Source organism: Vicugna pacos, chromosome 11, assembly GCF_048564905.1.
Source record: "Vicugna pacos chromosome 11, VicPac4, whole genome shotgun sequence".
NCBI lineage: Eukaryota > Metazoa > Chordata > Mammalia > Artiodactyla > Camelidae > Vicugna > Vicugna pacos.
This window is the reverse complement of record NC_132997.1, coordinates 16,978,918-17,004,880: the sequence shown is the minus strand read 5'-3', so window position 1 is coordinate 17,004,880 and position 25,963 is coordinate 16,978,918. Positions and strand designations below refer to the sequence as shown.

General features: G+C 48.9%; 2 long non-coding RNA genes and 1 pseudogene across 2 annotated transcripts; 2 read left to right on the top strand and 1 right to left on the bottom strand.

The window, feature by feature from the left end:
- Positions 1-2,773: 2,773 nt before the first annotated feature.
- Positions 2,774-21,208, top strand: LOC140699159 (uncharacterized). Its single transcript, XR_012077160.1, has 3 exons — positions 2,774-2,943; positions 15,323-15,389; positions 20,558-21,208. It is a non-coding gene; the product is annotated as an uncharacterized lncRNA (long non-coding RNA).
- On the bottom strand, positions 17,143-17,263 carry LOC140699936 (small nucleolar RNA SNORA31; annotated as a pseudogene).
- A 1,056-nt stretch (positions 21,209-22,264) lies between the features above and the next one.
- LOC140699686 (uncharacterized) lies at positions 22,265-25,572 on the top strand. The gene is made up of 3 exons (XR_012077933.1): positions 22,265-22,504; positions 22,612-23,063; positions 25,216-25,572. It is a non-coding gene; the product is annotated as an uncharacterized lncRNA (long non-coding RNA).
- The last annotated feature ends 391 nt before the right edge of the window (positions 25,573-25,963 follow it).

Genomic DNA, 25,963 nt, shown 5'->3' with positions numbered 1-25,963 from the left:
CACCTGCTGGCCGCATAATCCTCCAGGGACCCTGCCTGGGTCTCCTTCTGCCCCTGCCACTCAGCATCATCAGGATGGGCTCAGCTGTGCCCTGAGGCTCACTGGATCTCCTGAGCACCAACTGAGTGCCCACCATTGAGGCTCCACTAGATGGTGGGCAGGATGCTCTCCGCCCCTTGTGTTCTGTGTGTCACAAAGGGCGTGTGGGCAGGGATGGGATGGAGAGGGGATGGTTGTGGGTTTTCTTAGGGCTTGACTCTGTCCTCTGACCTCCCAGATGCCCCTCACAGTCCCATCCACAGCTCTCTGGGTCTCGTCTCCTCTTTGCCAGGGGAAGCCCTAGGACTTCTGCTCTCAAGCCAGAATCACAGGGCATGTACGATCCAGGATTCTGCCCACCTCTGCCCAACCAGAGAGCCCACAGCTTCACACAGTATTTGGGGAAGGAGTCCCTTCCCCTTCAATCCAGGAGACTCACCATTACAGCTGGTGCAGGGGTCCCCCGTCCTCTTCAGTAAAAGGGAGGCTGCATCTGTATCTAGAGGACAGCAGGAAGGCGTCACATGGACTGTCCTGAGCACACTAGCTGGATGTGGTATCTAGTGTGATAGTGTGAGTCCCGGGAGTATGGAAGCCCTGGAGGGCACGGCTGTTGTCTGCTTGATGCATTAAATGATGGTTGTTCCTAGAAAAGCCCCTGTCCCTTGGGGCCCTTCCTATGTATTTGAGGAATGAGTGAGCCCACCCAGCCCCACAGCACACATCTGAGTGGGCCTGGGACCCCACTTGTCCCTCCCAGGGATCCCTGCTCTCGCTCTCCCAGGACAGGGACAGCTAATGGCATCACAGATCCCCTTTGAAATGGGAAAACACTTCCACCCAAGGCCAAAGTCCCAGTGACACAGGAGGCAGAGGCTTCCTCATGGGCAGGAGGACAATGACAAATTCACACAACCACAGCCCCGTCAGCTGCCGTTTCTGTGAGCCAGGGCCCCAGAAATCATTTTCGATGGTCTCCCTCTGTTCCTCCCCTCCTAGGGCCTGATCGTCTTTTGACCCCAGCATGCAGGGGGGCAAACTGAGGCTTAGGGAGGCAGAGGAACAATGCCTCATGTCACTGCTAGTAAGTGGGCTGAGTCTTCAATGTCCCATGAGGACAGAGTACTCACCTTTGGAACAGATGGTCCAGCACCTGCTGGGTGGTGGCAAAAGTTCAATAATTGCCCAGAAATGTGTTCACATAGGAGGGGTGGCCGCCCAGGACGGCAGACACCAGGTTGTCGCTGGAGGCTCCACACCCTGTAGGTCTCACCCCTGCTCCCTGACGGTCCATCTTACCCCTGGGGTGGAAAGAGGAGAGACATGAGTCAGAGGCAGCACCGGGGACCCCCAAGGGTTGGGGCTGGAGACCAGACTGAATCCTCAAACCTCAAGGTCTTGTGCCAGAGGTGGAAGAGGGGATCCCTGAGCAGATTCAAGGTTCTTGGCATCACCAGTACAAGGGGCGGATGGCGATGATTAAATGCATTAGTGTCTCATATCATTGTGTCAGCACAGCGGTGACAGCACCTTCCTGCATCCCTGTGACTGCTGTCACATATCCCATTCTAGAGATGAGAACACAGAGGCTGATCCCTGGGTGGGAGGGACGAGGTTTGTCAGGCCAACGTGGACACGTGGGGATGGAGGAGAAACAGGACAATGTGTAGAAAAATGCAGAAACACTGTTGACTTAACATGAACTGAAGTTCTGTCCAAGTCTCTTTCTGAGATTTGGACTCATATGTGGTCATTCACTTTGCATCTGGCCGAGGCAGGGCCTGGGCTGTGAGGGCGGGTGGGGGAGACAAGGAATCAGATTCCTTGGCCAGCAGTTCTCTAAGAGGGAGCCCAGGGGAGGAGCAGGGCAGCTCTGGGATCCAGGCTTCCTGGACGTTGAGTCTCCTCACTCACACTCACCCTCCGCCCATCCTGGGCTCTGCTGGTGTCGTGGGGCACCTGCCCCTCCTGCAGGGAGATGGAGTGGGGGACTCCATGGACCAGGCCCTGTCCCATCTCTTGTGTGGAGTCCTGCAAACACAGTGCCCAGCTGCCAAGCAGAAACCTCAGAGCCCTGTCTGGTTCTCTTGGTGGTTCTCCGACCCATAAGACATCTCCAGTCCTGACACACATACACCACTGTCTGCACAGACCTCCTCCAGGGACAAAGCTGACAAAGTGGGGGCCTTGGATTCCCACTGGCAGAAGATGCCCCTCAGGATTCCTCTTTCCCCTTATCAGCCCTGTCCTTGTGTGTGGCCGTGACAGGACCGCCAGGTTACCACGTGTTCAACAACCCATTCCTGGCCAGAGGGGACACCTCCCCTCAAGTCCCCCTTCCCCGACATGGAGATGAGAAGTGGGCCTGCCCAGGGAGGGCCCCCAATGGAGGCTGGTCCCACACTGGCCTTCTCCAGGCCACCCTGCGTTACCTTAGGTGACCTCAAAACAGGCCAGAGGCATCTGGGTTGAGGGTTCCACAGACGCCTACAGCCACTGAACAATCTCTCAGTCCAGGGTTTCCTGGCGGAGAAGCCCCGGGAGACGGGGAAACAAGAAGAGAACATGTTTCTTCAACTGTCTCCAGTCAAGTGAGCTCGCTCAGGGGCCGTCACTAGAATGTGGGTGCCTGGTAACCAGGTTCCATTTCTGTTGGGGTCTGTTGTCAAGGAAGTGATGTCACTTCCTGGGGTCCACTTCCTTGACCCCCCTCCTCAGACAACACCTCCACACACAGCCCTCTGGGCTGCTGCCTGCTCACCCCCTTCTCCACACAGACCCACCTCTTCCAGTTACAGCAGCCATGCCCTCTCCACGGCTCCCGGAGAGGCTCTGCGTGCAGCTGCGAGGAGACGACCTGGCTTCCAGACTCAACTCCTCGTTCTTACCTGTTCTCCATCCTGGGTAAGTCCTGGTGTCTGTCCAGGCCTGTCTGTCTCCCCACCTGCACAGTGGGGGTGATTCTACACGGTACTTCTAGGGCTGTCCTCTGGTGTAAGTGGAATAAGGCCTAAACAATGGGGGAGTGGTGTCCCATGTAGGTGATGCCTCCCATGTTTTTCTTCCTCTGACTTCCTCCTCCATATCTGTTCCTCTTCTGATCCCACCCCATCATCCTTATTCAATGTACAGTGGTGTACGGGTGTCTGTCTGTGTGTGTGTGTGTGTGTGTGTCTCTAGGCCAGTGCTCACAGTCTGTGTGGCCAGTAGAAAACTGCCCCCACACAGGAGGGATGGGTAAGAGCGTCCTGAGGTCTGAGGGTTTCTAATTTCCAGAGCAAACTCGAGAGGGGCTGAGGCCCTGGCTAGAAGCTCAGAGCTCATGACTCAAGGCCATGCAGGTAGCAGGGCTGGAGCTGAGATCAAATACAGTCTGGTTCCACTGTCAACTCTCAGTACCACAGTGCTGGGGGCAGGGGGACTGTCCTCTTCACCAGTCACACAGTCTGGCAGGCTGACCTTCTCTGGTGGACATGCAGTGGCCCAGGGACAGATGGGCACATGATGGGCCGCTGACTCCAGACAGACTTGACAATCTCATTTGCTGTTTCATTTATGTTTCTGTCTTTAAATGCCTCTCCCCAAGGCTGAGGCTGGCTGTCAGGTTTTATCCAGGCCCAATTGCAGTAGAAACAGAGGCGAGGCCACCAGGAACAAGAGGATTTGTACTCAGCTGGAGTATCTCATCTTGCTTGTAACCCCCTGAGAAGCAGTTTCTCCCAGTGGCTTCATTATAAAGTGGTATCGGTTTTGCAATTTGTTTAGATTTCTTGTATTAGTTATATCATATAGTATTTATCTTTGTCAGACTTACTTCACTTAGTATGACTATCTCTAGATTTCTTAGACATGCACCCCAATGTTCACAGCAGCACTATTCACAACAGTCAAGACACAGAAGCAACCTAAATGTCCATTGACAGATGAATGGATAAGGAAGGTATCATATATGCACACAGTGGAATATTACTTAGCCAGAAAAAAGAATGAAATAATGTCATTTCCAGTAACATGGATGGACACGGCATTTATCATACTAAGTGAAATAAGTCAGACAGAAAGACAAATATATCACTGGTATATGGAATCTAAAAAAATGATACACATAAACTTATTTATAAAACAGAAACAGACTCACAGACATAGAAAGCAAACTACGGTTCCCAGGATGGAAAGTGGTGGTGAGGAGGGTTAAATGAGGAGGGTGGGATTAGCAGGTGCACACGACTATACATAAACTAGATAAACGATATGGATGACTTAATAGTACAGGGAACTGTATCCAGTAACTATTAATAACCTATAATGGCAAGAATATGAAGCAGAATATATATATACATGTATAACTGAATCACCACGCTGTACAGCAGGAACGAAGGCAACAATGTGAATCGATGTTCTTCAATAGGCCGTGGGGACGGAGAGGGTGCAGTGATCCCAGAGGAAATACAGCTGCCCAGCCCTGATGGGGGTGGGGGCTGAAGGATGATGAAGGGAGGGGACCTCCAGACAGAAGGACTCCCAGAGAGAATGAATCGGGAGCCAGGACCCCTTTCATGCTGGAATCCTATGATGGGATGGATGTCTCAGCTCATAAGGACCAGGCCGCCAGGTGACGTGGAGAATGGACCAGAACAGGTGAGGAGCGGAGCTGGGTGCCTCCCTGGGTGGCTGGCACAAGAACAGACAGGAGGGAGGGAGGGAGAGTGAATGAGGCTGGGCCCAGGCCCTGAGATCAGGGAGAAGGGGAAGGATCAGAGGGGGCTGATGGAAGAGAGGTGACAGGATCTGGTGATCACTTAGCCCAGAAGTGGAGGAGACAATTCTCAGATTTCTGGCTGAGGAAACTGGGTGGAAGGTGCTGCCATTGCCCACACACAACACGGAGAATAGCGGGCTTGAGGGAAGGATGATGACTTTCCTTTTGGACATGATGCTAAAGGGTCTGTAGGGCTCTGACTCTGAGTCCAGCTGCTTCGTGTCACTGGGAACTTTTAGAAATGCAGTTTCTCAGGCCCTACCCCTGACATCCTAAGTCAGGAACCCTGTGGGTGGGTGGGCCCAGCAATCTGGGTGTTGACAACCCTCAGGCCCTCCCAGGAAGGGTGAGCTGGTCAGTGTTTAACAACTCATTCCTGGGGAGAGGGGAGGAGTCCTGATTTTAGTATCTGCCAATTCAGTGGTGGGAATCATCCCACCATGGCTGATTTCTAGCCACTCATCTGATACCGCTCCATGTGGAGTTGGGAAGAGATGCAGCAGTTGTCTTTGATGTCTGTCTCTTTGGCTCTAGGTAACGTTTTTTAGAGGTAAATGTTTTTATTTGAATATTCCATTCATTCTGTTTGTAGGGTTGAATAATTTGTGCTTCTAAGATTATATCACAAAATATTTGTCTATTCTCTTAATAATGGACATTTGGGTTAGCTCAAGTGTGGGTTATTACAAAAAATATTATTTAGTACTTATTCACATCTTTTTTAAATCTATTTTTATTTACTCTGTATGATGAATACCTGGGAGTAGCTATATTGGGTAGATATGTGCTAAATGCATCTTTGTTTATTCAGAGATTTCTAGAGGCATAATTTACAAGGCATAAATTCACTCATTTAAATGCAAAATTCTTTGGTTTTTGTGTTTGTAAATGTGCAGAGTTGTGTCTCCCTCATAATCCCATTTTAGAACAGTTCTATCACAGGAAAAAAGATTTCTCCATCCACTTTTCTTTATTGGCTTCATTTGACACAGTCAGTCTCGCTCGTTGAAATGCTTCCATGATATAGATTCCAGTTCAATACATTCTACCATTTTTAGAATTGTTTTTGTGGTCATTTTCTGTGTTTTTATGAACTCATTGGCCTTTCATTCTGTGACTCCATTGATGGTTTCTACTTTCCTTCCAAACCCTTTAGCATTACTTTGACTCAGGAATTAGGTCTTGATCCAGTTTTCTTTCTCAGCCACTCATCTCCTTGCTGACCTCATCCAGGCTTGTGGCGTCCATGACATCTGGACTGTCATGACTTGAAATTCATTTTTTCATTCCAAACCTTTCCATACAGCCTAGGTTTATGGCCACCCAGCTGTCTCCACAACATCTCCAGGTGGACATCTAACAAGCCAAAAACATTAAACTTCTCCCCTGAACCTGCTTTCCCTAATTCTCCCTTTTTTGTGACAGTAACTCCATCCTGACAGGAGCTCAAGCCCCAGTTTTGTGGTCTTTCTTGACTTCTCCCCTCTTTTCACCTCATCTCCTCCCCATCACTGAGCCCCATCCTCAGTTTCAGACTAAGTCCCTCATTGGCCCCCCCTTATTCTACCTGAGCAGAGCTGCTACCACCTCTTGACAGGATGGCTGTGGCTGCCACTAACCATGCTCCTTCCTGGGCCTTCACTCCTGTAGGCTGTTCTCCACCCAGCATCAGAGGATCCAGTCAGGTCACTGCTCAGCTCCTTCTGCCCACAGCTTTCCATTCCTTACAGATCAAGCCAACATGCACACAGCACCCATGAGTCCTACGTCATCTGTCAGGTGGTTACCTCTACAGCCTGGCCGGGCCGCACTCTGCTGCAGCCTCACAGGCCTCCTTGCTGCTCCTTGATTGTGACGGGGTGCTCCTGCCCCAGGGCCTGGCATTAGCTCTTCCCTCTGCCTTGAATCCTCCCTGGACACACACGTGGTGGTCTCCCTCCTTCCTTCAGGTCTCAGCTCAAATGCCTGCTTGTCAGTAAGATCTCCCCAGGTCCCTTGTGATCACACAGTAGGAACAATGATGACTGCCCCATACATCACCACCCCTACCACCTCCCTGTCTCATTCCCTTCAAGCTTTTTGTACCATTTCCATGTAAAGTACAGTCTTTTGTGAATTGTCTAATTTTTAACTGAATTGGAAGTTTCATGAGGGCAGGGTTTTTTTAGACCAATATGTTACTGTTTTATCCTGAATGTAACACTCATTACGTAATAGATGCAGTATGAATGCAAATGAAAGGATGACTGAATTGCATGAGAATCAAATATGTATTTTATTTTATTTTAATGAATTTGTCACTTTTTCCAAATCTGCATGTGGACGTATATGCCAGCAGAGTTCGGTCACTCTGCTGATGTAAATTAATTTCTTCAAGATCATCTTAGGAAGTGACACACTAGGCTCAAAAAGGTTTAATGAAAACATTAGAAAAAAATCTATAAAATGAAATAAATACTTAATAAGGACTTAAACAAGAGAAATTTTAAAAAATAACAATAGAGTTAATAAGCCACTAGCTAACTATTTATGAAAAAAAGAACAGAAACACAAATAACAAATATTAAGAACCAAATCCAGTACATTCCCTGTAGAACTTGACGGTGTTAAAATAATACTAAGAAAATATTTTGAAAAACATAGATTGAAAATTTTTTCCTACAGAGATCACATGCACAATGTTTTAAAAACTAATTTATAAAAGCACACAAAGTGTAATAAAACAAAACTCTGTGTCTTAGAAATGAACTGAACCAATTATTAAAAAGTCAAACTAATCCTGCAAAATATTTTGAAATTCCCACTGGGAAAACTTCAGATCCAGTCTTGTGAAATACTGCAAAAATTTAAGGAAGTAAAAACAGAAATTCCCTCAGTCTGTGCCAACTCATATTTTACTTGGAGATTCTCCATCCAGGGTAGAGGTTTCAGCTTTGGATGTCTTGCTCCATTGCCTGTACTTGTGCCTACTGAGGTGTCCTTAGGTAGAGCAGTTAACTCACCAGGGCATCAGGTTTTGGAGGGTCATTCCATGACCCACTGAGATCCTTACTCCACATTGTCCAAGTCTGCTGCCCAGATCCCCACAGCTAGACCCCCACATACCTTTCAAACAGTACATACACCTGAGCCTGCCAGGACAGTAGCAAGAAACTGATGAAGACACTTCCAGTAGGAGATCCAAGCCTAGACACTAGACACACGTGTTAAGTCATTCAGTCATCATGATGACCTTTAAGATACTTGCTGTCGGGTCCATTATATGGATGGACAATCTGAGGCTGAGAAAGACAAGTGATTATTGTCAGGTGTCATCAGTCTTAGATGAAAGGGTCAGTACTCAGCCCAAGCCTGGCTCTCAGGTCCTGTTCTTTGATGTCTCACAGATGAAGAGAGTGGAGAACTGAAGCCCAGGTGTCCCAAGGGAGTCAGGTGACCAGCAAAGGAAACCTGTACCAGCTGTCCTGAAGGTGCACTGAGCCTGGATCCCCCGGGGCTGCTTTGCGGTACATTGGCAGTAGGAGGATATAAATAAAGCTGGAGTGGGTTTCATGGTGCCATTTCTAGGGAATAGAAGTGAAGCTAGTCTGTTAGCTTTTCTTTTGATAATTATTTTACAGCCATTTTTTCCATTTTGGGGGAAAAGCAAAGAGTAAATGCCAGTTCTTAGGTTTTGCAGGACATAAAACAGTTCATGACTGTTGAATTTGAGTTGCCCTTTAGGTATCAAGAGGAAGCTCTAAGCAGCCCAGATAACACTCCAGGTGCAAAGGTCCCAGGCACTTGTGGACGCATCATGAGAACCATCTTCATAACCAGGGCTATTTAAGGAAGAGTGTACATCCAAACAAAGAATATTTGCTGCAATACCTTAAGTGGCTTGTCTAGTTGAAGTTTCAGGTGAAATACAGAGAGAGAGAGATGTAATTTTTATACTCCTGAAAGAAAAAGAATTCACAGAATTGGAAAACTCTAACTGGGAAATAAACCCAAATTGTAAAAGCACTAACTTGGAGCCTCCCTACCTGTAGATGACCCCTGGAGGAAGGGGTCATTTTACACTCTGTCTTTTGAAAGAGAATTGCAGACTTCCACCTTTATAAACCTCAGTGAACACAGATTCCAACCTGATCCCTGGTACTGCTGAGAAAGAAGGTCTATTTTAACAAATATCCCAACACCCAAAAATGGAGATGGAACATTACATTTGGAAAATAATTTTGCAAAGAGACATCTCATCCACCGGTGGAGCCCTTTGCCATCCTGCTCTGAACATGGGTGCAGCCCAGATGTGGGCAGATGTTGATGCAGATGACCAACTCTTCCTCCCTCTCTGTCCTGATCACTTGCAGTTCCAGGGAACCCCCTAGGGGTCATGCTTAGCTCAACCCAACATGTACCCACTTCTGTGAACACGCCATGATCCAAGCCCCCCCTTCTGCCAGCCTGTATTGCTAAGGATCCAAGGTGACTCATCAGAATGAGGATTCTCTGGACTCTCTCCTGGAAGTCCAGCCCCGTGGGTATGACTTACCCTGCTCTGCATTGAATGATCACTGCATACAGCAGGAGCTGAATATTAGAATGCACATGGGCCAGGTTTGCAGCGTGAAATAGGGACAGGATGCCTTTACACCTGCTCCTGGTGCTCAGCCCACCTTCCAGGCACCCAGCAGTGTACTCCACACCCCTGTGCCGTGGCGCCTGCTGTCCCCTCCCTCAGGATGCGGGGATCTCTTCCCACACTTGCCTCCAGACTTCAAATCTTCCCTGCCCCCAAGCTCTAGTTCATATGGCTCTTCATCTGGACCCTTCTCCCACCTCCTAAATGCCCCATCACATTGTGCCGAGTGCTGACCATTTCCAGGGTTCCCACCACCACCACACACACACTTCATTGACTGCTCTAGCTTCATATTCAATCCGGACGTTAGGCATAGCCTGACTCTGTTCTTCTGCTTGTTCCATAGTATGTAACCATTCTGGGGCTTTTGCATTTGCAAATGGAGATTAGAATCAGTTTGTCTATATGTATAAAACCACTTACTGCAATTTTGATTTAGGATGTCTTTAATCTGTAGATGAGGTTGGGGACAATTGACAGCTTAACAGTGAGTCTTCTTAGTTATGAAAATGGAATCTCTCTCCATTTATTTAATTCTTCTGATTTATTTCATCACTATTCTGTCATATTGCTCATATAAATCTTGTATATATTTTGTTAGATTTCTACCTAAGTATGTCATCTATTGGTGCTTATTATGGTACGTTCTTAATTTCAAGTTCAGATTATTCAGTGTTCATATATAGGAATACTGAGAATTATTCTAAGTGAACAATCAGTAGGACAACAAGTGATGATGCTAAGCTCTGTATTGGGCTGTCTCCTCTGGACTAGGATCCGTGGTCAAGGTGTTTCACCCAGATCCAGGCTGAGTGTTCATAGCGCTCTTCATCCTACCATCCCTCAGGGAGTGGGGGCTTTGTGGGCTGTGTCAGTCAGGTAACAACCACCCTCCAGTGTCGTTGACTGTCTGGTGCATTGCTTAGTGTCTTCATGAGAGGCGCCTGATGTCTCTGTGTGCAACCGAGTGGGCTAAACTCCATTACACATCTTTGATTCTGTGATTCAGTGATGACTTTCTTTACACTCAATGGTATAAATAAATTATGTACATTTATTTTTACACACCCTGCTGCTACCGCCTAATATGAGCAGGGCTTTCAGTGAGCTCCGCGTTCCCAATGTCTTTGGAAAGTTCTTTGCCATCAGGATCAACGGCCCAGGAGAACACCATCAAGCTGTTCCCTTCCATAATATTCCAGGCCTAGCAACACGTCCCAGGAAGGTCATCCTCCAGGCATTCTGTGGGGAATGTGAACCTGAGAATCTCTGCCTGGTCCTCCAAAGGGATATGAAGGGAGGGACAATTAACACAGCCGGTACTTTGGAGTACCCTGGGTTCTGCCTCTGGCCACAAAAGAAGAAATGGTCCTGACAGAGAACCCTCCCCAGGACACAGCCAAGAAGAGCCAAATGCATGACTGGGAGAGAAGAGGCAAATCCAGGGAAGAACTGGAGGCCCATGAGACCAGAACCAGCATCGGATCCTGCCCCAAATGGCAGGAGTATAATCTGTGGCATCTTGTACAATGAATGACTGGCTCATTTTCCTCTATGATTCTTCTTTCATAACCTAAGTTTTGTTCTATAGAGAAAAATGTCCTTGGATGACACCCACACCCCAGCTCTGCCTTCCACAGAAGAGACAGCCAGCTGGCTTCATTCTCCCAGTCACGTCCCAGGAAAAGACAGACACTCCCAGGAAACTCCCAAGGACTGAACTTGATTGTCAATCTGCATGAGGCCAGATCTGGAGGAGCAGAAGCAGGTACTGACAAGCCTTCCAGACCTGCGACCTCCCAGACTGGTCACATACACGTCCATGGACATGCGACCTTCCTCACACTCAGAGGGGGACACAGTGGCAGATTATGACTCTTCCCAGGGGCTACACTTTCTCCAACGTCCATTAGGTGACATTACACCACCAGTGGCCACGTTTCAGTCTGTATTAAGTATTTATTTTTTAGCTTTTCCTCTACTGTTTTCTATGAAATTTTCTTAAGCCTAGAGTTAGTTCCCAAGAAGTTCTTGAAGAAATTAATTTTCCATCAGCAGACTAAAGAGTGAATGGACTATGCTGACATATATGGCCACATGCAGATTTGGAAAAATTCATAGGTTTATTAATATAAAATGAAATATATTTATGATTCTCATGCAATTCAGTCATTCTTATATTTGCATTCATACTGCACCTACCATGTAATGAGTGTTACCTTTGGGATAAAGAAGTAACAGATTGGTTTAAAACCTTCCTTCATGAAACATTCAATTCAATTAAGAATTCGACAATTCACAAAAGACTGCACTTTACATAGGAAACAGTAAGAAAACTTTGAAGGGAAATGAGGCAGGGAGGTGGAACGGATGGTGATGCACGGGGCTGTCATCACAGTTCCTACTGCACGATCACTACAAGGGACCTGGGGAGATCTTACTGACAAGCAGGCATTTGAGCTGAGACCTGAAGGAAGGAGGGAGACCACCACGTGTGTGTCCAGGGAGGATTCAAGGCAGAGGGAAGAGCTAATGCCAGGCCCTGGGCCAGGAGCACCCCGTCACAATCAAGGAGCTGCAAAGAGGCCTGTGAGGCTGCAGCAGAGTGCGGCCCGGCCAGGCTGCTGAGTTAGATCAGAGAGGGAACCACCAGACAGGTGATGTAGGACTCATGGGTGCTGTGTGCATGTTGGCTTGATCTGTAAGGAATGGAAAGCTGTGGGCAGAAGGAGCTGAGCAGTGACCTGACTGGATCCTCTGATGCTGGGTGGAGAACAGCCTACAGGAGTGAAGGCCCAGGAAGGAGCATGGTTAGTGGCAGCCACGGCCATCCTGTCAAGAGGTGGTGGCAGCTCTGCTCAGGTAGAATAGGGGGAGGCCAATGAGGGACATAGTCTGAAATTGAACATGAAGGCTTTGCTTACGGGGAGGAGATGAGGCGGAGAGAGGGGAGAAGTCAAGAAAGACCACAAAACTGGGGCTTGAGCTCCTGTCAGGATGGAGTTACTGTCACAAAAATGGGAGAATGAGGGAGAGCAGGTTCAGGGGAGATGGTTAATCTGCTTTTGGCTTGTTAGATGTTCACATGGAGATGTTGTGGAGACAGCTGGCTGGGCATAAATCTAGAATGTATGGAAAGGTTTGGAATGAAAAAATGAATTTCAAGTCATGACAGTCCAGATGTCATGGACGCCACAAGCCTGGATGAGGTCAGCAAGGAGATGAGTGGCTGAGAAAACTGGATCAAGACCTAATTCCTGAGTCAAACTAACGCTAATGAGTTTGGAAGGAACGTAGAAACCATCAGTGGAGTCACAGAATGAAAGGTCAATGAGTTCATAAAAATAAAGAAAACAACCACAAAAATAATTCTAAAAATGGTAGAATGTATTGAACTGGAATCTACATCACGGAAGCATTTCAACAGAGAAAGAGAGACTGACTGTGTCAAACTAAGATGATAAAAGTGTGGATTGAGAAACCTTTTATTCCTATAATAGAATTGTTCTAAAATGGGATTGTGAGGGAGACACAACACTGCACATTTACACACATGAAAACTGAAGAGTTTTGTTGTTTAAATGAGTGGATTTATGGTATGTAAATTATACCTCAGGAAGTCTCTTTCAAAATGATGTATTTAGCACATATCTACCCAATAGATCTGCTCTCAGGTGGTAAATGAAAACATATTTATAAAAAAGATGGATGCATATATATACAAAAACATTTATTCATAATAACCCACACTTGAGCTAAACCAAATGTCCATTACTAAGAGAATGCACTGATTTCTGCTTGAAGGAGGTACTGGGGATTGAACCCAGGACCTCTTGGGTGCTGAGCATGCGCTCCACCAGTTGAGCTTTACCCTCCCCCCCAGATATTCCAGGACAGCTGTTTGTTGGGGGCTGGGGAACCCACAGACACTTAATGCTGGCCCCTTCTCATTGCACGTGAGGACAGCTTGGCCGGAGAGAAAAGTGCTCTGGGAGAGAAGTCTGTGGACAGAGCATCGGATTTCCCAACCAGGGCCACGTGTAGCGTGAACACACCCAGCCCATCTTCTGCGCAGAGGTTCAGGCACCAGCTTCATGGGCAAGGGGGACCTAGTCCTTCCGCCTGTGCCTGTGTGTGTTTTCAGCTTTTCTTAACAATGAGATTCATCTGGAGCTTGTGTCCTCTGTAACCATGTAGAGGAATAACTGACGAGGGAGGTGATATCAATTGGTGATGAGAAGACTCCAGGATTTTGAGCCTGAAAGACCTGGGTTTGAATCCCAGCTGTGCCCATCACCACCGGTGAGACTTTAGAGTGCCCAACCTGCACACCCAGCTTCCGTTTGTCCCTAAAATGGGGCTTTCATGAGAGTCAGAAATGGCGCATCAGAAGGTAGGTTCTCAATAAATCGTAGTTGCCACTGAAACGCATGGGGCTCTTGTAAGCTTAAGTGATAAATTTCCTATAGGTTGTTAATGGCTAGGAAGCATCCTCACTCCCGTACATTTTCGTGGTGCAGGGCTCTTTCGAACAGGCTGTGGCTTTAAAAATGCAGGTGCCTTCTGCCCAAGAGGAAAAAGCTTTCGGAGGGAAGCCAAAGGGCGTCCTGTTCTGATTGGCAGCCTCCGTCTGCACTCGGATGCCTGCTGTCACCCGACACAGAAGGCTGAGCAAGGATCTGGATCAGAACTGTTTGAAATGCGACTGCAGGGAGACCAGACTGCATCGCCGTTATCTTCCTGCCGGTCATCCTCAGGGAAAATGCACTGAAGGTTTGGGAAGAAGCCTCAGGTGGAGAAGACACAGCTCCTGGGCTGCCTCAGAGGTGGCCAGCTTTCTGTGCTGCCGACGGCAATGTGGCCGCCATATGCATTTTATGCCCGCACGTTGATTGGACCTGTTCCTGTTTGTTCTCCACAATCGCTGTCTGAATGGAAAATTAACAGAACCATATGCATTCACTTCACATTGTCCAGGATGGAAAACCCTGGTCATTTGTCCCAGAAGAGAAATATCTGTGAAGCCACCAGATACTAAGCCTTAAATGTCATGGAGCTGTGTAACCTCTGATGCACCAAAACGGTGAGGGAAGTGAGGCAAAAATGGAAAACAAATTAGGATGTCTCTAAAAGACAGGCAAGCCATTATTAACACAAGAATAAGATTAGACCTCAAGATTAGTTTTAGTTGTGACTTTGCCATCCATATTTCTCCCACAGTGAAGCCACATTAAGAACAGTAGATTAAATAATAAAGAATAATGGAAGAAGGTGTTGATTGCCATTTGTCACCCATAAGGACCCACGTTTCCACTCTGTGGCAACAAAAATCAGTCATCTAAATATTAACAGTAGAACACATTATAAACAGTTATATAGTATTATCACTGTAAAGCCATTACAACTGAATTAAAAACTGTTTTTTATTTTAACTATTAATACTCATCAAATGTTAATGAAAATATCCAACAAATAATTATGAAAAACACATTGCTTAAGTAATAAAGATGAAAGGTGATAATCATTGTGAATATTTAATCCATAAAATAAGGAACATACCATTAATAAGATTTAATTATGTCATTAAATATTTAATTTTACTTTCACCACTAAATTTTGTTTGCTTTTTGCATATTTTAAATGTAAAAAGCTGCTTAATAAAATTAGTAGTTTCAGCAACGTCAAATGCCAGAGCATTTAAGTTTGACTTACTGTCTTCATCAGATTGGTCAGGTGCCATTTTATTCACTATTAAATGAGATGAACAACCCTCCTTGCCTTCACTGCATGTTCTGTTTTACCAAAAAGTGGTTTAATAATTGATTCTGAATTATACCCAGAGGTTAGGTTTTCTCATAGTGAAGAAAAATAATTGCTTTCTCTTTGTATTTGTTTTTCAGTGAGTATCACACAGTGACTGTGCAGGAGAACATGGCTTGTGTTCTGCCTCAGATCACTGCAGAACAGGTCTGACACCAGCCACAATTAGACCGTTTATTGGGGGTAGTGTGTAGCTCAGTGGGCGAGTGTGTGCTTAGCATGCATGAGGTCCTGGGCTCAATCCTCAGTCCTTCCATCAAAAAATTAAATAGATAAATAAATTTTTCAAACAGTGAGAAAAAAAAAAAACCCAAACCCACAACCAATTAGACCATTTGTTTCCTGAGAGTCAATCTCATCACTTAGAACTCCTGCTTCCGGATAAATCTCATTTCACCGTTTAACGTCATAGTGAGTAAGTTAACTCTCAGCCTCACCCTCGCACGCAGTGAGAGCCTGTCTGTCTCAAGTGCTCTGAGCAGGGCCAGGCTGGATCCCTCACAGGCCCAGCACAAGGACCCTCACCTGGCTTGCACAACTCCCGGGAGCCCATGGTGCACATCTATCCCTGACCCTGGTCAGTGACATCACATCAGGAGCTGGAAACCAGCTATGAAACATCTCCCCCAAAGACACTGGCAAGTGATACAAGTCAGGGCTCACCCCCCACCCCAGAGAGCCCGTTGTTAAACATTGCCCAGCACACCGCAGCCTACACCTGCGGGGATCAGGCCACGACACCCCACCCCTCTCCCGCCGTCTCCTCCTGGGTCCCGATGACCCAGTGGAGGAGGACAGGACAGATGCTCTGTGGCTGCCAGCAGGCCGGGGCACCAGGGGCCCAGGTGGGCTTGGAGCAGCTCTGGGCAGCCTGGCAGGTGAAACTTTCTCCCTCTGCGTCTGTGACTCCTGACCAGCTCCGGCTCTGGTCAGCGGGTGAGGCGGGGGGGGGGGAAATAACCACGCTCAGCTTTTCCTTCGCTGCCAGACTATAAAAAGCTCTTTGTGGGGAGAGGAAGGTCCCTCCTCTCATGCACGTCTCCTGATGCAGCCGCTGCCCAGGCCGGCTCTGGACAGAGGCAGGAGACTGGCCATCCCAGCTGGGCCAGGCTGAGGGCTTTCCGGGGATAGATGGGCATTTGGTGCATCCTTGTTCCAAGGACGGTCCTAGGCAGCCCTGCGGGCCTCTCCTGATGGGCACACTCTGTGAGGCTCAGAACGGGGGTCTGCAGAGGCAGGGCCACGGGAAGACAGAAGTCTGCTGGGAAAGGCCTCTTCCTCCTCTGACAACGGCTGGACAGAACAGGAAAAGCAGAGAAGGAATCAGAAGCCCTGAGGGGAAATCCAATGTTTCCATCCTCAGGCGTAAGTGTGGGTCTGGAGCAACATGTTTCATCCATGTAGGAGCTCGATGACCTAACCTCCGGGCTTTGGGGAGGCCTGAGCCCCCAGACGCCGGGAGAAGCCTGTGGAAATGCTGGTCTGGCCTCCTCCCTCCTGACCACCAGGACTGCACAGGCTCATTGCTTTCCCAGGCCTGTAAGGCCTCTCAGGGATTCCCAGTCACCAGAAACACACCCTTCTGGGTTTTCATTTCCAACTGGGCTGGCAGTGCTGGACCCACATACAGATGGAGGCAGAAGGCTGGGGTATCTGCCCGTGGCCTCGAGACAGACAGGCCCGTCCTGACCCCCAACTCCTGGCTCACCCTGCACTTCCTTCCCTGGGACACACAGGCCCTTTTTATTTTTTATTTTTGTTTTGTTTTTTTGTTTCTAATTTTTAATTTTTTCTGCTTTTTTTGTTGTTGTTAAAGTTGTTAAAAAGTTTTTGTTTGGGTTTTTTGCTTTTTGTTTGTTTTGTTTTATTTTTGTTTTTTGTTTGTTTATTGGTTTTTTGTTGATGTAGCCCCTATTCAACCTGGGCTGCCACCCAGACAGAAAGTACAAGGATTCTTCTTTCTCATCCTTGGTGCAAACCAAGAGAACAGCAGACTACTTAAGGTCTGTCAGTAGATGCAGACACACGGGCCCTTTTTAGATGAGCCACTGGGCTAAACTTGCTACCTTAAAAGAATGAACAACAGCCAGGATAATACTGGGGCTGGCTGCCTGATTCCTTGTGCTTAAATTTGATCTGATCTCCCAGTTTTTCTGCCTCTGTAGTGGGGTGTCAGGGCTATTGGTTTAATCATGGTGATGGGGGGGCCATCCTCACTCCAGAGGGGCTCTGCCCATGCAGGGGGCACCCAGGCACAGGCTGGAGCCCATCTTCCCATTAGCAAGAGGCTGATTAACTGTCCCCGGGGATGCAGAGGCTGAGATGTTGGGCTGCAGTCGCCACTTGATGACTCCTGCACTCTGCCCGCCTCCTCCTGCCTGTCCTGCCCTTCCTTCTAAGGGTCTGCTCAGGGGCTGCGCCCTCTGCAACGGCCTCCTTGGCCTCCCAGCTGAGATTAGGGTCCCTTTCTAGCTCAGCAGACACGCTGTGCATCAGCCCTTCACTGCCTTTACTCACGACAACATGGTCTATCTTTCTCCTCTCCTAGACTAAGGGCCATCTTTGTGTCTGCAACAGTGTCTTGTACATAGTAAATGCTCAAGAAATGCCTATGAGTAGTTGCTTCAAATGAATGGAAGACCCCTACCTTCCTTTGAATCACAGCTCAAGGGATTATCTCTCTTAAGAAGTTTTCTTAAGTTAACCAAGGACAACTTCCCCTTTCAGAAGAACCCAATCCTCTCTTATTTTTAGATACAGTTAATGGGGCAGAATTAATAATAGTACATAATATTTATTTAGAATTTACCACATCAGGCACTGTAGTAAACACTTCATCTGGCTTCCCTTCCTTAGTTTTCACAACAGCCCAATGAATTCAGTTCAATTAATATTATCCCCACCTTCTAGATGATTAAACTGAGGCACAGAAAGGTTAAGGAACTTAAAGTCGATGTATCTCCAAAGGGGTGAAGTCGGGCTCACACTCATCCAGTCTTACCTTAGACCTGCTTACTCTCAAAGTCCTGCCCCTTCTGGGTTTTGTGTTGGTTGCATTTTGAAGGCAAGACTGAAAGCCCTGGAGCGGCACTGTGCAAAAGAATGTTCTGTGACGACGGGATGTCCCAGTGTCTCTGCACTGTCCGGCTGGCAGCCTCTGGCAGCATGTAGCTGCTGTGCCCCTGAGACGTGGCTCGTGTGACTGAGAAAACAAGTTAACCAAAGGAATGAAATGGCCACATGTGGCTAATGGCTACTGTATTGAGAGCTTCAGAACATAAAGGACCCCTTTAAGGGTGCAGGATATGCTCGGTGGTAGACCACATGCTCAGCATGCACAGGGTTGGGGTTCAACCCCCAGTACCTCCATTTAAAATAAATAAATAAACCTAATTACCTCCCACCCCCAAAAGAAAACAAAAAAATTGTTTTTAAAGGATGCATTTGAATTATCTTTTCAAAATATCTTAACCATGTGGTCCATGGCCATCAGAAGAAGGGCTGTTTCTGATTGACTGAGTCTTGGTATCTTCCTGTGCTGGGAAAACATGCAGCTACGAGCCTGAACTGAATCAGTGAGAGAAGGCTGATCCCAGTCCTTGAAGTCGTGTTTCTACTCTAACAGTTTCCCACCATGGGAAGAAGTGTACGATTCCAGTGTCTTCATTCACAGAGGCCTCGAGAAGATTCGCTATCTGAGGGCAGACTGGTAGACCAGAGCTGGGGAAGGATGGGACATGAGCTCCCCTCACTGACATCTGTTTGATGGTAGACCTGCTGCTGGACTTCACCTTATTTAATCTGAAAAGCAAACCTGTGACCCAACGAACAGTGTTTTCATTTCACAACTGAGGACAACTCAGAAAGAGTAAGAAACGGTCTCAGAAAGTGACAGAGAAGTGACATGAACTCGGTCTGTCTGATTTCACTGGCCCAGAGGCTGAGGCTGTTAGGCGGAAATTCTCCTTCATCCTAACCACAGGATGGCCACTGTTCAAGGGCAAAGACAGCTATTTGAGGTTGATTATCTGTTCAAACTGCGTGTGTGGGTGTAATGATTGCTCCCACGGTGAGACAAGGCAAGTGGGGAGAATCAGTGCTTAAGCCAAATAGACCCACTTTCCATTTTCACTTCTTTGTGTTCTTTCTTTATATATCTGTAATGGAAAATACAGAGCCGTGCTGTCTGATACAGTAGTCTTTAGCCACATGGGGCTATTGAGCCCCTGAGACGTGGCTCATTGAGATCTCTTACTGTTAAGTGTCAAACATGCACCTGATTTCAAGGACTCAGTATGGAAACAAGGAAGATAAAATATCTCATTTATAACTTCTATATTGATTATGTTGAAATGATCATAGTTTGAGTATACTGGAGCCAAATCAACTAGATTAAAATTGATTTAACCTGTTCCTGGTTAGCTTTTTAATGTGTCTACTAGAAAATTGGAAGTTACATATGAGGCTCACATCTTATTTCTATTGAGAGCACCTATGTCTGCTGCACCGTGTTTCTAAGTCCTGGGATGAAAAATGAACGACTCATTAAAACACCCCTCTGCCGGAGAAAACACTTTCATTTCATTAATACCCACATTGAAGCAAAGTGACGTTGGTTAGGTGTGAACACAGCTTGGGCCTCTGCCTCCCTGGCTCTCTGGGATGCGTTCGGGGCACTGGCTGCGGTAGCACGCGTCTTGCCCAGCTGCACCCAGAGCTCTTGACATTCCGTCATGTGTCTGCCTTAAACAGCACTATCCCTTCTTCCTTGAACAAAGTGCTTCATCACGCCTCCCTGGAGGAAGGTCAGTGATAAAACCACGACACGGAAAAATGACCTGATCTCTCCAAGGTCATTACCGAAGGCCATGGCCAAACAGAGCAGGGTGTGCAGTCTACTGCAGACGTTAGACTAGAGCAGCCTAGAGATGCTTTCCTGGTCCACGATCTTGACCGCAGGAAAGCAGGTTCAATACCCAGGCTTCTGGGGGAAAGAAAGGGATTGCGCTGTCTGAGAGCCCCGACCCCTCCCCTGCTCGTAGCATTCAACGTTCCTCTCGGAGATGGAAAGACTGTGGTATTCCCCTTTGATGACTTAAAAGCGTTGTCTGCCTTTTCCTCCTTCCTCTTTCCACCCAGCCCTCTCCTTTCTCTGCGCTTTTACACCTGTTTCCATAGTAGCCACCTCTATTGTGTCCCTGACTGTGAGGAGAAATCTTGCAGATGTTAGTAGGGCGCCAGCACTTTCCAGTAGCTATTTTGCTCACAGCCTCCTTATCTCCCCGCACTAATTTTCTTGCCTTTCTTCTCCCTAGAGCTGCTCTTCCTCCAAGTGCCTACAAGCCCTGTCGGATGGCCCCCTCCTCGATGGGAGCCTTGGAGTGAGCCGGGGAGAAGCGTATCCTGGGAGAGGAGGCAGAGAGCTCTCGGTCTCCTTATAAGTCTGAATTCTCCCTGTGGCTTCAACACAGCATGCTAAACGCCAACGCTCTGGAGGGTGGAATCTCCAGCCGCTGTTGGATAAGCATCGTTACCCGAAGGCCTGCCGAATGCGGGGATATGCCTTGGCCATCTTCACTCCAGTCCCCACCCTGCTCTCTCTCTGATCCCCGCTCACCTCCACCCCAGCCTCATGGAAAGCTCATGGCCGTGTCTGTCTTGAATGTCCTCATTCTGTGCATTTGCCCCGGAGAGACCAGTCACTTTTCCTTATTGGTTTGGAGGGCAGAGCAGACATACAAGCAGCACACACACACCCCTACTTGTCAGGGCTTCCAAGACCCCCAACTCCTGAATCCCCCACCTCCCTCTCAGAGCCGGGTGCAGCTGGGAAGGCAGCAGGAATGGGTCTACAACAGTGACCTCCTGAAAGGGTTTGAAGATTCTTTGCCCGCCCTTCCTCCTTGGACGTTATTCTTTGGATGACACAAGCTTGACAGCCTGATCACAATAAACATGTAACCGAAGAGAGCCTCTTCCCTTCCAGCGACATTATTTATTCACCTAAAGTAAAGGCAGAGCTATATTTAGCAGATGATGTCAGTGGGTTGTTTGGATTCTTAGAAATTGTCAGGAAGCCACCTCTCACATGATATATGAAATCACTGATAAATGCTTCTTTTCACCAAAAGAAAAACAGCTTAATAGATGTGGCCCTTCGCTGCTCTTCGCTCCCGCCCTCCCTCCCTCTCCTGCACCCTCCTTCCTCTCCCGCCCACCCCTGCCTCGCCTGGGATTTGCCTTTCTGTGGCCCAGCTCAGCAGAGCCTGTGAAGTGGAAATGAGTCGCTCGGTACCGCAGATCAAACTGAGGCTGTTGGGATGTTCAGGATGGTTTTCCCTCTCCTCGATCCTGGAAGGCTGCCAGAGCGCCAGTGAATCAGACACACGCACAAAAAGGCAAATCTATACGGCAGTGGCTTTATGGGGCCCGGTATTTATGGCGGCGCGCTAGCTCAGGGTTGCTGTTTTGCAGGCAAAGATGGGAAATAGAGAGTGATTCAAGACTGCCATTAAGGGTGGAACAGCCCCCGTACAGATTGTGTGTAATAAACCACACACAGGGAGAAGCCGTTGGAAACTCTGGAGCTGCCGCCCTGGCTCAGCCGAGGCGGGTGGGGGGCAGCAAGTCCGAGCTCCTGATTCGTGTGGTGGTGAATACCTGGTGCTTGGAACAAATCTCTCCGCTTTCCCCCTAGTTCCCCATCCTGCCCTGGGGAGCCAGGGGTTCGCAGAGGTTAGGGGTGTTTTTGCCTGTGTAATGAATTGAATCCTTACCCTCATGCAGAGACCCATTTATGTGGCCAGAAGCACAAGATTTCATTCCCTGTATTTTAGCTTCTGTAAAAAACCCACATCGCTATTGCTCACAGATCCACCCAGCCCCTTTCACAGTCGGCTGGGATATTTAACTCAGGACGCCCAGCAGAAGCCAGGTGCGTCGTCTTCCCGGCTACGGGAAGCCAGCAGCTCCAGTGGTGGTCCACGTACATCTCTGTCCTTAGCTCCATCCAGTGGCCCCCGCCCCGCCCCCGGCTCTGACGCTGGAAGATGCTGTGAAGACAAGGGACAGGCGCATTGGGAGCCCTTTCACATCTTGAGTGCTTTCATTAAGCTCTCCCCTGTCACATGCTCTGTCAAGCAATCCTGGCTGCGGGATGTCGACCACCGGCGTTTAAGGGACTTGGAGAGTTTCCAAAACCCCACCATGACACTCCCTGCAGCTGGCCTCTCTCCCACAGCCCAGCATGTGCTGGGCCCCAGGTAACACTCATCTTCATCCTAGAGGGGAGAGGAAAACAAGAAGGAGAGGAGGGAATGAGGACAAGCAAGATCTGTGCTCTTCATGTCTTAATGTCTTACCTTGGCAGGGGCAGGACTAGATGGATGGAGGGGTGAGTGGACAGATAAACCCCGACATCAACCCCTCCATCAGCAAGAAATACCACAAAATGAACACGGGTGGCAGGTCGGAGTTGTTTCCGATTCGGTCCTCAGATTAGCATCCCCCCGGGGCTCCGTACTAGGAACTGCCAGTGAGTGAAAGTCTTTGTTTCCACTGGGACTCATTTTTCATTCTTAACCTTGAGGGGAGCTGGACACCGATGACCTGCGTGCTCCCTTCCAGACTCGGAGTGTGCAGGTTCTCCAGCTGTGTGAGTCTGCGGCTCTGTGAGTCCCCCAGGGGAGCTGGCTCCCTTCTGCCAGGGAGCTGCCCTCCTCTCCCCCGAGGCGAGGTGAATGAGCTCCATCTCAGACACAGACGCTTCTGGAACGTTCCCTCCATGGGTGACTGCCACTTCTCTGGGCCCAGAAGGAACCAGTAAGCGACCTCTCTCTGGACGAACATATGCTCTCACGGAGAGCCCTGCTTACCTGGGCTCCCTGTAGGGCCCCACCGTGTTTATCACGATGATGATGGTTTCTGTTTTATGCGGGGACCGGTTCTTTGGCTCAGGCCGCTTGAGAAGCTGGCTACCGTGTCTCCCAGCCCCAGGGCTCACGCAGAACAGTGCTGTGGTCCCGGGCAGAGCGCCGCACGACGGGGGCGGTGGCTCAGTGGTAGGGCGCATGGCGAGCACGAGGTCCTGCTCGAGGTCTTGGGTTCAATCCCCAGTCCCTCCACTGTAAAATAAATAAACAATTTAAAAGAAAAAAAAAAAGAGGAGGCTGGAGCTCCAGGACACCAGCACCATGTCCCCAGACATCTAGGACGGAGCCTGAGGGCCGCAGCGCATCAGGAGGGGCCCCGGGGTTTTGCCTTCTCTGCAGCGGTTCTCAAGTCTCACGGTGGGGCCCCCGTGGCTGTGTCCCCACGTTACTACTGGGCCCTGATCCTGCCTTCCCCATGACCTGCCCAGGGCGGGAAACACACTCATTCCGTAAACCTTTACTGGGGGCCAAGCTTGGTGCTGAGAGGTGAGGAGGAAGGTGGTCCTGCCCTCGGGGCACTCACAGCCCCACAGAAGGGCAGACCTGCCAGCCCAGCAGTAGCATCGTGAGGGCGGTACCGCCAGCCGGGCCACTGTATCAGGCCCCCAGAAAGTGCCCTGGACCCACAGGTGGAAGTGTCACCAGCTCTGCCAACGAGATGCTGGCAGCTCTGTCCGGAAGGGAGAGTTGACCTGGAGCTGAACAGACAAATCCACAGATAGAAGAACATGGGAAAGGCAGCCAGGCAGAGGGAACAGCCTCTGCAAAGGCACAGAGGCTCAAGGCATTCAGTTCTGCTCGGCTGGCAGACACAGCACAGGGTGCCACGGGCAGGAAGGCACAGAAGGTGGGTGGGACAGACTGTCAGCATCCTGATGTCCCACCAAGAACAAGCTGGGGTTTGTTCGCCTTGAAGCACCTGCCTCGCTGTCTCCCCAGCACCTCTGAGTGATGCCTGAAGGCTCTGATGTGCTCCCAGTAGTTACTGAGTCTTGGTTTGTGCTGAGCCCTGGGAAAGAGCCTCAGGGCACGCAGACAGGGCTGGATATTGGTCCCTGACCTCAACATACAGGCCAGGGGAGCAAGAAACATGAAACATTAGCGGCCATCTGCAGGAAGAATAATTAAACATCAGGCAGTGTGGCTTCCATTGTGAGTGTGAGGAGAGGCGCTTTGGGGGAGAGGGAGATGCAGATTGTAAATCAGGAAAAGCCATTGCTTCCTGCTGCTAAACTTGGTGCCACCATGTCTGGTGCCCTTTTATGAGCCTCTGTCCTTTTCCTAGGAGGGTGCTCCAAGCACAGCCTCACCAGCTCTCATCAGCTGAGGGTGTCACTTACATTTGGCCTGTACCTGCCAGTGGACCCTCATCCCAGCTGAATTCTGCATCCTCAGCTGGGCCCCATCTGCTCCTCACTGTGTCTAGAACCATCCTAGTACCTTTGCTATTGGCCTAAAACCAACCCAACTCCTCTGCTTAAAGCGTGGGGCATAAATTTTTTTTTATAGTGAAGCTTGATGGAGTGTTTTTAAATTTTTATTTATTTACTTATTTAATGGAGAGGCTGGGGATTGAACCCAGGACCTCAGGCATGCTAAGCATGTGCTCTACCATTGAGCTCTGCCTACTCACCCCCCACCAAGATATTCTAATATGTGCTTGAATAATGGAGATGTTCACTGTGAAGCTTCCGTTACCAGTGGCCTTTATTTCTGCTGGAGCTGGTAATATATCACGAAGTCCTTTGAATGCACTTGTTTGTACCTGGTAGAGAGTCCTTGCCTGCCAGTCAGTGTTTTGAGGGCTGTTGCTTCAGAGCAACACCCGCCCGGCCCACCTCCTCCCTTACCCCACTCACCCAGGGCGACTGAAACGCTACATCTTCAACCCCAAAGCAAATTACAGCAAGGAATCAATACGAAATTACTGTTCTCTGCTCGAAGTTCCTTTTGAAAAGTCAGGCAAGCAGAGCCCAGGGTAAAAGTTGGCCTATCAGACAAGCCCATTCAAGCTTGCGATTCCGCTGTCATTTGCCCAACAGGCTTGTGATAAAGAGCAAGGATTAAAAAAAAATCTGCCAAAAATAGTGCCACGAAGAAACCGACACCAGGGCCAACTCCGGAGCCAACGCCACCCCAACTCTGCCTTCTCCAATAGGACAGCGACGCCAGGAACTTGTTCTGATGGGGATGTCATGTGACTTCCGATTTCAGCACCAAAGAGACATGGAGAGGCGGGGCTGCAAAGGGCGACATCTGAGAATCCCTGGAGAAAGGGGAGGGGGGCAAAGTTTACACTGAACATCTTGACTTTCCAAACAGCGTGTTGAGACAGACCCACAGCAGGCAGGTTTGCTGCAGGCCTGGGACTCGCCTGGGGCAACTGCAGCCTGGAGATTCATCCGGAGAGAATACAGCTTCAGGCCACCTTCTGTTTGTGCTCTTTCTGGGCCTTCAGTTCCCTGGCTGGGACCCTAGGGGCCTGAGAGAGAGTACCCCCCTCTGTAGCCAGGAGCGATGGGGCCGGGCAGGTGGGTTAACTGGTGAGACTGGATCACAGGGGACACAGAGCTCCTGCTCAGCCCGGCTCTGTCGCCGGCTCCTGGGTGGAGGGGTAAGGGGGAGGCAGGCTGCCTTCCGGGCTCTGTGCGCCTGCTCCCAGGGGCTGAGATGGGAGGGCACCCCACCTGCCAGGTGACTAAGTTGAGTGCCATTGGAAGCAAGAGGTCCCACCACAGACAGAATCAGATTCTGCTGTTTCAGCTGACACTTATTGTGCTGCTGGGAGCG